The sequence below is a fragment of the Ixodes scapularis genome, unplaced genomic scaffold (assembly GCF_016920785.2).
Source record: "Ixodes scapularis isolate PalLabHiFi unplaced genomic scaffold, ASM1692078v2 PGA_scaffold10__122_contigs__length_95168666, whole genome shotgun sequence".
Classification (NCBI taxonomy): domain Eukaryota; kingdom Metazoa; phylum Arthropoda; class Arachnida; order Ixodida; family Ixodidae; genus Ixodes; species Ixodes scapularis.
This window is the reverse complement of record NW_024609836.1, coordinates 67,152,485-67,163,627: the sequence shown is the minus strand read 5'-3', so window position 1 is coordinate 67,163,627 and position 11,143 is coordinate 67,152,485.

The following is an 11,143-nucleotide window of genomic DNA, read 5'->3' as shown; positions in this document are numbered from 1 at the left end:
GTTATCAGTTTATCAGGAAAGTCTTTATTTGGCACAGTACAATATTTTATTGTTGTACTTTTATGGTCATGTTTTCATTGTTCAAGTTTCTTCTGGCACAGATTTTAAGCATTAGGGTTTTTTGTTCAACTGATCGAGATTATTAAAAACGTCAGTATATTCAGAAAACATTTTTTAGTTGACTTGGAGAGCAGTTTTCCTTCAATGACAATCTTGTTAGCAAAAAAACACAACCTAATTTTTTTGCTTTGCAATAGTTTTTTTTAGTGAACATCGCGACTTGAGCCACCTTCTGCTTCTATTCTTGCAATTAGTAATGTTCTTTAAAAAAAAAAAAAAAGCTTGCATTAATTTTTTTTATGTGCTCACTCTCCTCTGTGGTACACCTAGTACCTCGAGGGTGGGTGAATAAACGCCACAGGCACTCGCAATGGCACATCTTGGTTTGACAAATATTAGGCCTAGGTGGACTTCCTTTTTAACTCTGTGAAATTTCATTGTTCTGTTTCCATGCAATATCACGTTTTATCACCAGTGCCAGCTTCACATTTACTGTTTCAGCTTTCTGCAGTGCAGTTTATTTATGGGGGCTGAAAATCGGGGTTCATTTCCCCTACCGGACCTTGCGGATCCCGAGTTCGATTTGTTCCTTTGGCCTCTGTTGCCCAATGTAAATCTCATAATTCCATTGTTCAACTCCATTGAAATAATTAGTGATCAGTGTTGCCTACGAAAGCAAACGGGTGACTTCACTCGCGACATTGTTCGTGATGTCATGTGACGTCACTGGAGACCCTTGCGACGTCACGCGGTTACGCCGACAGCACTCAGCCCGGAAACAAGCGCCTCAGAGCTGCGCTCTAAAAAAAAAAGTTGAAGAAATGCTAGTTTTAGATTTTGTGATTTGCAAACATTTACTCGTCTCCCGCAGTGGCGAAGTAACACCATTTCTGCGGAAGCCACCACTATCTTTCGGTGTCTAAAAAAAAAACTGTGCCAAATTAGGGTTGGGTTATCCTCTTGGGGGTGGGGCATCTCAGAATATTACTGGGTCAACTTACAAATCTCTTGCAAATTGGAGGCTACAACCCAAAATGGAAGATTGCACTTCTGTTTTAATGCAAAAAGTGTAGATATTGAAACCACTGCTTTCTCTTCCCCCATGTAGTGTTGCCAACCCTAGGAATTCTCCCCTAGAAAGAAAAATGTGTTCAAATCGGTAATGTTTAGTTTTACGGAGATTGCATAAAAAAAGGACATGTACACAGCGCAAGCATGATCCACATGTTCGACAGCGAGTACATCCGTAAACATTGACAATTTCTTTTACCTGCATTTTATTTAGCTCTGGTGGAAAGCTCTGCATACTTTCTTTGTTTAGGCTATTGCTTTTCATATTGAAATGTCAGTTAAAACAAGATTTTGCTTTATTCATTGTCTTTTATTTCTGGGCAAGAAAATGTCTTTGAAAGCGCCCTGTTGTCTGTTGCAAGTCATTTTCGGTTACCTGGTACATGCATAATTATCAATTAATATTTAAAAGGCCCCAACAAAACAATTTAAAATTTTTGATGGTCATTGAACTGCCGACAGCTATTTTCAAGATAAAACATGAGAATAATCTCAATATTTACGTGTACAAAGGCATGGTGGCCTTGAAGATTAGCAGCACTTCCAGCCCTGTCCCATGAAGTTTTTACTACAGTGAACAGTCGCAGAAAAATCGAAATAACCAAAACGAGTAAAGGCAGATTTGCGCTCGTGTTTGGCCGAGTGCGCCGCAATTATTTGCTACGAGAAAGCACACTAGCATTATTTGTCGGGCAGCCCTAGAGCACTTCAGATCTGCATTCATTTTGAATTTCTTTCACCATGAGCTCGAAATAATTCCGACAATCGTGCACAACCATTTCTCAAATAGATTCGATATTGCAAATACTTCAAGACCTTCGTTCTCGTAAGCCGGTCGCAAGTGCTTCGGGACTACACGACAGACAGCGCCAATGTGCATCCCCGATGGAAGCACTGGCAGAAGCTGTCTCTATCAAACCAAGTCCAGAAAATCACAAGCACTTCATTTGAAGAAAAAAAAAATTGCAGCCCTGCATTAATTTTGTGGCACAACCACAGCGATGGCTGCAACATGTCACGGCGAAGTCGTTGACTCGTTGGCCTGCTTGGAGCAAGCATCCTTAGTAGCACATTTAGTTCTGTGAATGTAGATTGAGCCTAGCACAATATGTTAGTAATTGCATAACTATTCTTGTAATTAATGAACAAGTGACGAAGCACATTTCCGAGTTATCCGCTGTCCGGCAGGGTTGCTAAATTCTTGAGCCCTACTGCCTAAGCAACACTCTGAATATCCGTGGTTTTACTTTAAATTAGTACGACCTTAAAATATTAACATACTCAGATGAGGTTGCGAATTTTTGTAGCAACGGAGATGCCTCGGCGGCTGTTGAACTTTCCGAAACATTCTGCACCCAAAAGGCCCTCGCTTGAGGATCTGGGCACAGCCATTGGAACGAGACTCCACACGTGTGAAACTGTTCAGCTGTCTAGAGAGCCTGTGGTGTATACTTGGGAATGCCTTTGAACAACTACCGTGAAAGCATCAAGCTCTGACATAAAACAGAGGAGACTAGTATTAAAGCTGCCAAGTGGAGCAGCCAAGAATTTTCTATTTTCGCATGGTCAGTGTTGCAGAATTCATTTTTGTTGTAAAAATTTGGTACTTGCAGGTTCTGCACTGCTCTAGTGTACAGTTGCAGCATATGCAGTGTGTGATAGCCGTGTGCATATGAAAGTTGTGGGAAAGAGTTGGACGAGAAAACCTTTTTCACCATGTGAAGTCTGGTGGACATAGTTTGTCACACTCTTTCATACGACAGCTAGTTCCGAGATTTTTCTTTTTACAAGACCGGGCTGACCATTTTCCGAGCTGTCATTCAAGCACGGTAGTTCCAGAGATCCGACAGTTTACAATCGCTGCGTTGATTTACTTGCACCTCCTACATCTGGGCATCCGGTCGTATCTCAATACATATGCCGGAAGTACACTGCACTACCTTTCTGCTCTGGTGCAGGAGGTGCAAGTAAATTGGATGCAGCTATTGTCTCGACATGTTACACATGATGGTAAAGTGACGGGCTTCCACAGGGAAGTTGTTTGCGCATACCAATTCCTTAGTGTGCGATTTTAAAAAGAGTACTTACCTTAGCTCAGTCCCATGAAAACGTCCCACGCAGGATCTTGTTGAATGCCTGTTTCCCGTACCACTGTAAATCGCACTTCAATTCTCCAACAATAAAGACCATGGTGTGCTTTCCCGTGTGAAAAGAAGGCTAGTTTGTAAAATCTTTTTGGAGCGCAGCTCTTATGCACCCATTTCCGGCATGAGCGTCATCGGCGTAACCGTGCAAAACGTTGCCGATGTGTGCGAAACGTCGCCAATAAGACATTTTGCATAATGTGACATTACCCATAATGTTGCATTATGGGAAACAACACACTATGCAAACCGTCCCATAATGCAACACGTGAGCAGTGCAAGAGGGGGAAGAGAGAAGGACGAGGAGAATGGGAGGGGAGATGCCAGCTACCCGGGACAGGGAGGCATGTATGAAAACATGGTGTACTCGTTATCCAAGTGGCCATCCACATGGGTACGGACAGGTCTCTGCTGTACCCATCGATCCCTGTGGCACGTCAGACTAAGTTGGTAAATTGTGCACCGCCAAGGTCAATGACGCCTTGCTCGTGGTAGCTCTGTATCTCTTGCCTACGGCACTCACCAAATATTTTAGGCAAGACGAAGAGCTTCATACCAGTCATGCAGGAAAGCATCCCATTGACCCCAAGGGATGTGCACTCGCTGTTGTGCTGTGCCACGTCGGGGGAGCACCCTAAAGACTAATGCTGAGGAAATCTAAAATGTGTTGCAGATAGAGTTTCACACGCCACCTGGGTCTACTGGCTCATATACCACAAATTAAGACTTGAGCCGGTTCGAGGGGGCACAGAGTTTGGAAACCCGACCCTGGGACTGGGAGCTTTTGGGAGAATGTTTGGACCAAGTGGTTGGCGTGATGTTCTTTATGACCAAGAGAGAGAGAAACGGGGGTATCTCTGGGTTGCCGTAGTGTGGCTCATATCTCTTTTCTGTTGGGTCCTCCTGAAAGAACGCAGCCAACGCGTCTTCTGCTCGAAATTGTCTCTATAGCAATGTAACTTTCAGTGTGTACCTTTAATAAACAGTTTTTCAGTTGAGGTGGTCCAATCTGGTTCTACAATAAAATTTGGTGCCGAAACCCGGGAAGATAAAGGAAGTTGTGCTAACCAGGCCACTGGATTGACAAGACCATGGAACGCCTGAAAGTACGACAGGCAGCGAGGAGGGCCCAGAATACTCGTTTGGTCACGAAGTAGGAGCATCTTTGGCATCCCTTCAACTAGACGTTGATGCTCTAAGCGTGCTTTATTAAAGATTGAAACTGAGCAACACCGAGCTCGTGAAGCTAAATGAAGAATTGGAGTTTTTGGTGTCTACTGAGGAGCTCAGTGTTGAGTGCGACGCCGTGATGGAGTACGAGGACACTGCGATCGCCTCACTGGTGCAGTTGGAACTTAGGATAGACCGAATGAAGAACGGCCCCATGACGTCACGCACAGACGACTCGCTGTATCGGGAGAGAGCCACCGGAAGCGGTACCAGATTGCCTAAACTTGTGGGAGCCGAGGGTGAAAGACGAGGCAGAGCGCACGCGACAGGCGGTCGGCGGAGAAGTCACGAGCTGGCGGGAGACAGTGCGTGCTGAGTGATGCTGGAGCTGGACAAGAACGTCTGAGCCGGGCTGCCTAACCTGGCCCATGACAAACCCCGGAGCGGCCCACCAGCGAGGTCTGGAGCAAGACCGGTGGAAACGGTGAGTCCTGGTCATATGACCTGGGCTACGACGATCCCAGGTGGTTCCGCAGCGAGACTCTGGCAGCGATAGTCCGGGACAGCCAGCCTACGCAGCGCTGGCGTGGGAAAGGCGATCTGCGGGCCTGGACACTGACTCAGACTGTGAGCTCTGATCGACAGGCGACAACAAGGGTCGGCGTGCCTGGACTTCCGGCTCTCGACGATGGGCAACCGGGAAACCCATTCGCTGTCTTCTCGTTATGTCACTCCCTGGGTGACGAGCGGAGCGCATATCGATTGGGCGGCGATTGGGACCTCCGTAAAGAACCCCACAAGCTGCAAATGATTACCTTCAATGGAGAAATCAGCAAATGGCAGGGATTTTGGGATCAATTCAGAGCGATGATTCACGATAATCGCAGCTTCTCAAATGTTGAGAATTTCATTATTTGCGATCTCAACTTACCGGAACGGCCGCGTCTGCTCTGTCTGGACTTGTAGCAACTGACAAAGGTGACGTCGAGGTGATAGAGCTACTACAGAAAATGTTTGGAGATAAAACCCAGATCGAGCAGGAGCACCTAAACAAGCTTGGAACGGTAGACCAGGTGAGGTCCCCAGACAATGTCGTTGGATAGCGAAAGCTACATGATCATGTTCAGACTCACATTCGGGGGTTGACATCACTGGGTGTAAATTCAGCGTCCTTCTTGTCAATGATGTGTGAGGTTCTCTTGAAAACAATGCCCAGTGACCTAGTTGTAGCTTACCATAGACACAGAAGCTTTAACGGCCCAAAGGATGCTGAGAAATCAGAGGGGACGCTAAAAAAGATTTTGGAGTTCTTGTCGGTCGAAGTTGAAAGGAGAGAGCGTAGCGGACATGATGTGTTTGCTCAGAGAAATAAAGAACGCCGCTCAGCTCCTAAAGGAAAGATCCTTCCAACCTCCATGGCCCTCCACAGCAACCTGGTCTCAGATGACTGCTTTTTCTGTACAAAACCGAACAATGCAAACAACAAGTGGGCCTCAGCGAAAAGATGACACGCTTGTCTAAAGATGGCAGGTGTTTCAAATGCACGACACGAGGTCACCGTGCAAGAACTTGCCGCCGCAAGATAACATGCAAGGCCTGCAAAGGCAGGCATGCCACAACAATGTGCGATCCACGGGATGCAAAAAAGATTCCCGAGGTTCGAGGAAACAAAGTGAATAGCACAAGTATTCACACAGCTTTAAAAACAAACGGAAGTTGTGATGACAACGACGATGTGCTTTTTCAAAGATTCCGTGGCTGGCTCATGACAAAAAATGAATGCGGTTACGTTAGAGGCGTCATTGATAACGGCAGTCAAAGAACCTTCATCAGAGAAGATGGGTCAAGAAAGCTAGAACTGAAGGTGATTGGTAAAGTGAATCTGAGCGTTAATGCGTTCAGATGTGTCCAGTACAGCAAAAGGCATGAGCGAAGATTGGTCGAAACGAACTTTAAAGTCGATATGACAATGAGAAGCACAGGATCGAGGCGATTGAAGTACCGGTCATATGCAAAGACATCGATCGCGTACCAATGGCCAATGACTTTGTGCAGAAAATCCTTAAAGAAAAAAAGTATCTAGCGGATCTGGTGGTCTTCCCAGGCATTCAGAGGGAGTGCAGAATCAGCCTTTTAGTTGGAGCAGATCAGCCTGGAAAGCTGTTAGATCATGAAGTGTGCTGGGATGACAACAGCAGGTGTCTATCAGCCATGAAAACAACATTGGGATAGGCATTTCAGGGTCCCGTGACCTCAAAGAACCTAAGACCTTGGAGCCAAACAACCATCAACGTGTGCGTGCTTAGAGACGGTGCAACGGGCGACGATGAAGTAAGCTCGACCCTGCGACATTTCTGGGAACTTGAAAGCGTCGGCATCAAGGACTCAATGACCGACTCTGCTCACGACGAGTCTATTATAGGGTTTTGAGGAGACCATCACCATGGCAGATGGTAGATACGAAGTTGCCCTCCCCTGGTAGTCTCAGAACCTCGGAGATCTCAAATAACTGAAAGGTGTCTGCAAGGGCTGTGCCATCGCTTGGCTCGAGACGAAGAACTTTTTCTGAAATATGACTCTGCTATGGCGCAATACCTAAACGACAAACACGCAGAGGAAGAGACGGTAGACACCAACGAAAAGGAAGATGTGTACTACATTTGGCACAGAGCTGTTATCCGAGAATCTTCAGTCACCACAAAGTTGCGAGTGGTTTTCGATGCGTCTCCGCACACTACAGGAGAGCTCTCGCTAAACGACTATCTGGAGAAAGGACCCAATCTGAACAACGACCTGCTGAAGACCTTGGTAAACTTGTGTTTCCACAGGATGGCGCTAACAGCTGACATTCAGAAGGATTTTCTTCAAATCAGCGTGAGACCCGAGGACAGGGATGCTCTTCGTTTTCTTTGGTTTGACAGCCCTCCTGCCCCTAGAGAATAATTACCTCTCATCCAAGGGTCATCGGCTCTTTTTCCACCTATGAATTGGAGGAGGCAGCGAGATACTGGACGAAACGCATTCAGGAGGAAAGCTAAAGCGAAGAAAAAGCAAGCCTCGTCGCCGGTGACCGCCTGCGGTCCAGCTCTCGTATCCGGTACCTGCACTCGTTCTTGGGTGAAGACTGTGCAATCCGCACTGAAACTCGACTGAAGAATGCCTCAGCACCCGACAAGACCCAAGTTTTTGGTGCTACTTCCGGGAGACCACAGTTTCACGAAGCTCCTCGTTGAGCACACGCATGTTCGCATTCTGCATGGTGGTGCGAGTGCTACTCTGCTGCAAGAGCAACACTGGGTTGTAAGAGGGCTACAGTGTAAAACGAGTGATCGGACGCTGTAAGATGTGTCTTCAACTCAAGCTCAAGCTCATGACCACGTAACAAAGGCAGAACAGTTCAAAGTCTGTGACGTGAACTTTGCTGGACCGATGTTCGTGAAATCCGGAACGAACAGTGTCAAGGCATATATTGTATTCACATGCGCTGTTATACGAGCGATACATTTAAAAGTTGTCCTGGATATGTCTACTAATGCCTTTCTAATGGCTTTCAGACGCTTTGTGTCAAGGCGTGGGTTGCTGCGAATATTGTGTTTAGATAATGCACCGACTTTCAAACGAGCTGTTAAAGATCTAAAGCAGATGTATGCAGTGTCATGTAGTTCCGAATTGAAAGACTATAGCGCCACCCATTGGAACACTTGGAGGTTTATCGTTGAAAGAGCTCCATGGTGGGGTGGGTTTTGGGAGCGTATGGCGGGATCGGTTAAGAGTTGCCTGAAAAGAAACATCGGAAAAGCTGCGCTTGATGTCGATCAGATCACAACCATACCAACAGAAGTTGAGGCTGTGGTCAACTCTGGACCAATCACATTAGTATACTCCGAACCAAATGTCTTAACTCCTGCTCACTTCCTTTGTGGTAGGAGGCTAACCTCACCATAAAAGACGAGACGCGACATCCACTCAAACGGAGTTGATTGGGAGATGGTCACACCGCCAGCGATTGACGAACATGTTTTGGAACAGGTGGGCTAAAGAATATCTGTATAGCCTGCGAAGTGTCCATGCTCATAGGCCTCAATCCAGTGTCGGTGATGTCGTAATGGACTACTTCCATAAACACCTGCATGCAACGCTGCGCGCGTTGCACTCTGGGAACTAGTTGGCCAGGGAGGAGAATGGCCTGGTTTCGGTTTCGATCGACACGTTGAAAAGAGATTATACACAGAGCGTATCTCATGTTTTTTGGTCCCGAGAGCGTCATTTTTGGTCTCCAAACTAACCTAAATGTCCAGACCTCGAAGCTTTAGCACAAGCCCGAGACGTATAGCTTGTCTTAACACATGCTTGTTCTTATTTTTGTACTCGAGCCTTTCTGTTAGCGTTTCGAGGTATGTGGATTAGCCAGTGCTGGGAATCTTGACGCTGTGAAGCTCGGGGATCTTGCTTGTCTACGAGTCGCCAAGCTGTAACAACCAATAAGTATGCATACATCGAGCTCGCACCTTTATATTAGTGGTGCTGGTCAGAAAGTTTGTTTGTTTTGTGCGTCTGAGTATGCGAGGTGAAACTTGGAGGCGTCATTGAAAAGCTCATAACGAACACACTTATTATCTCTTATCTGTACTGACCCCCAGCACTGCACGAAGCGAAGTCCCCGCCCGCTTGCATTCCACTAATATTCAGCATCGCGTAGGCGCATGAAGTTATCCTGCAATCGTATAGGCACATTCGCACATACAAACTGTTTTAAGAAAGCAAAAGTCGAGCACTTGTGTGAAGAATGTCGCATCGTTCGCCGGAAGTACGCCGGACAAGCGCAACTCCTATGCGGTGCGCCAAACGAACGAAATTATTCAAAGAGCATTTGACGGTTGCTAATGGCCATAATATTTACGTGTTTGCTTTCTTCCCGACTGAGTATGCCGAGATAATTTCAGACACACCGTTCAGACAAAGATCTTGGGCGTCAGTAAAAGCGTGTCCAAAAAGGCTTAGCGAGGAGTAGGAGACGCTTATCAGGGCCTCGGCCGTAGCTAGCCGATCTCAGCGTTTGTGAAAACTTAATCTCCCATCAGCATGAAATTTGAGTGGGATATATATGATGACACGAGGAAGATATCATAGTCTAAGCTCATTACAACAGACCTGGTTACAACAGACATTTGGATATAACATATTGACCTGTGAAGTTTGGTTGGTTTTCCTCCATGCACCGTTGAGTCAACTTCATATCTGCATACAACATACTCCTTTTACAACAGACCGAAACCTTGGTTAAAATCAAGGTCTGTTATAATCAGCTTAGACTGTAGTAACTTTAGTGCAGTAGTGAGGTCGATTTTATTGTGAGTCTTTAAAAGTTCATCCGTCGACACTGGGCTCAACTTCGATACTCGTGTGAGGATGCGGCTTGCTTTTTGACCAATGAAGTAACAAGGAGCGGACGTTTTGCAAACAAAATGCGTATACGGCTCAAGGTGACCAAATTTCACGTGCAGTTCACTGGTACTAGACAGGACTATTGAAATTGAGCTCAAAGATGCACTCGTGTGGGAAGGTGACTAAGCCATGTCTTACTACTTTTGCATATGCACGCACAATATCCGGTGTTTCGGGAACTAAGGGAAGTGCCCCAGTCTTCGTTTTGCATCGGTCGAGAATAAGTGTATTCTACATTCGTGAAAAGTCAGATAATCGAAAACGCAAGCAGCGCATTTGGTCACAGCGTGATGGCATGAAATGAAGCTGCTCAATGGAAACCGGAACTGAGTGGAAAACACAATTCTCACCACCTGTCAAAATCTTGCAGGCGGCGTTCTATTATCATCTTTCGGAACATAGTCTTTGCTCGGTATTTTATAACATGCTTAGATGAAGCATGTCATGCATTGCGGTTCTTTGTTCACTGTCAAAGTATCGCAATAAGGAAAAAAAAAACAACTGTGGCATACTTTTCTGGTAACGCGCCCGCTTCAAACGCAGCGGACCCAAGTTCGTTACCCGAAAGCGGCAGGCAATCTTTTTTCAAGCAGTTTGCAATATCATGACTGACCATACGCCAACATCCCTCAGTATAACGAAGTCAACGAGACGGCAAAAAAATTTGATATAAGCGAGAATTCGTCAAAAGCGATAGAGCCAAAAGAGTACCAGCAGCCTTGAAGGTGGACTGGAACACTGCGGAACACTCTGACCATATATTTAATAAAACAAAGCTTGGTTATGAACATTTCGCGGCAGTTTTACCAAGTAAAAAAGTGATTGAGTTGAGTTTGCCGATTATTTAATACGGGCATCGGTTCTCCTCGAAGTGCTCCGGGCATTGCAAGAACACTGTCACCGCTTCTGCACTCCACCTTGTTTCGAAGCAGCCCTAGGGTGCTTTGCGTCTCCGCAGACGTTTGCGTTTCCCGAGGTGCCTCTATGACGTTGCTTCGCGTTTACCCTGGCCGCACGCAAGGTCTACCTTCCAATATGCCTTGCTCATTTTGCAAAATGGTGGACAGTGTTGAACAGCCGATGCCGGAATGTTGAATTCTTTGGCGATTTTGCATGATTGCATGATTTTGGCACCTCGGCCATTGTAATAAGTGTGGTCGTCCACCGGTACACTTTCAATAATCCGGTTACAAATGCGTGCATTTCGGCCAGGACCACGTTGAACTTCGATAAAAGCGATAATGAAAAAAAAG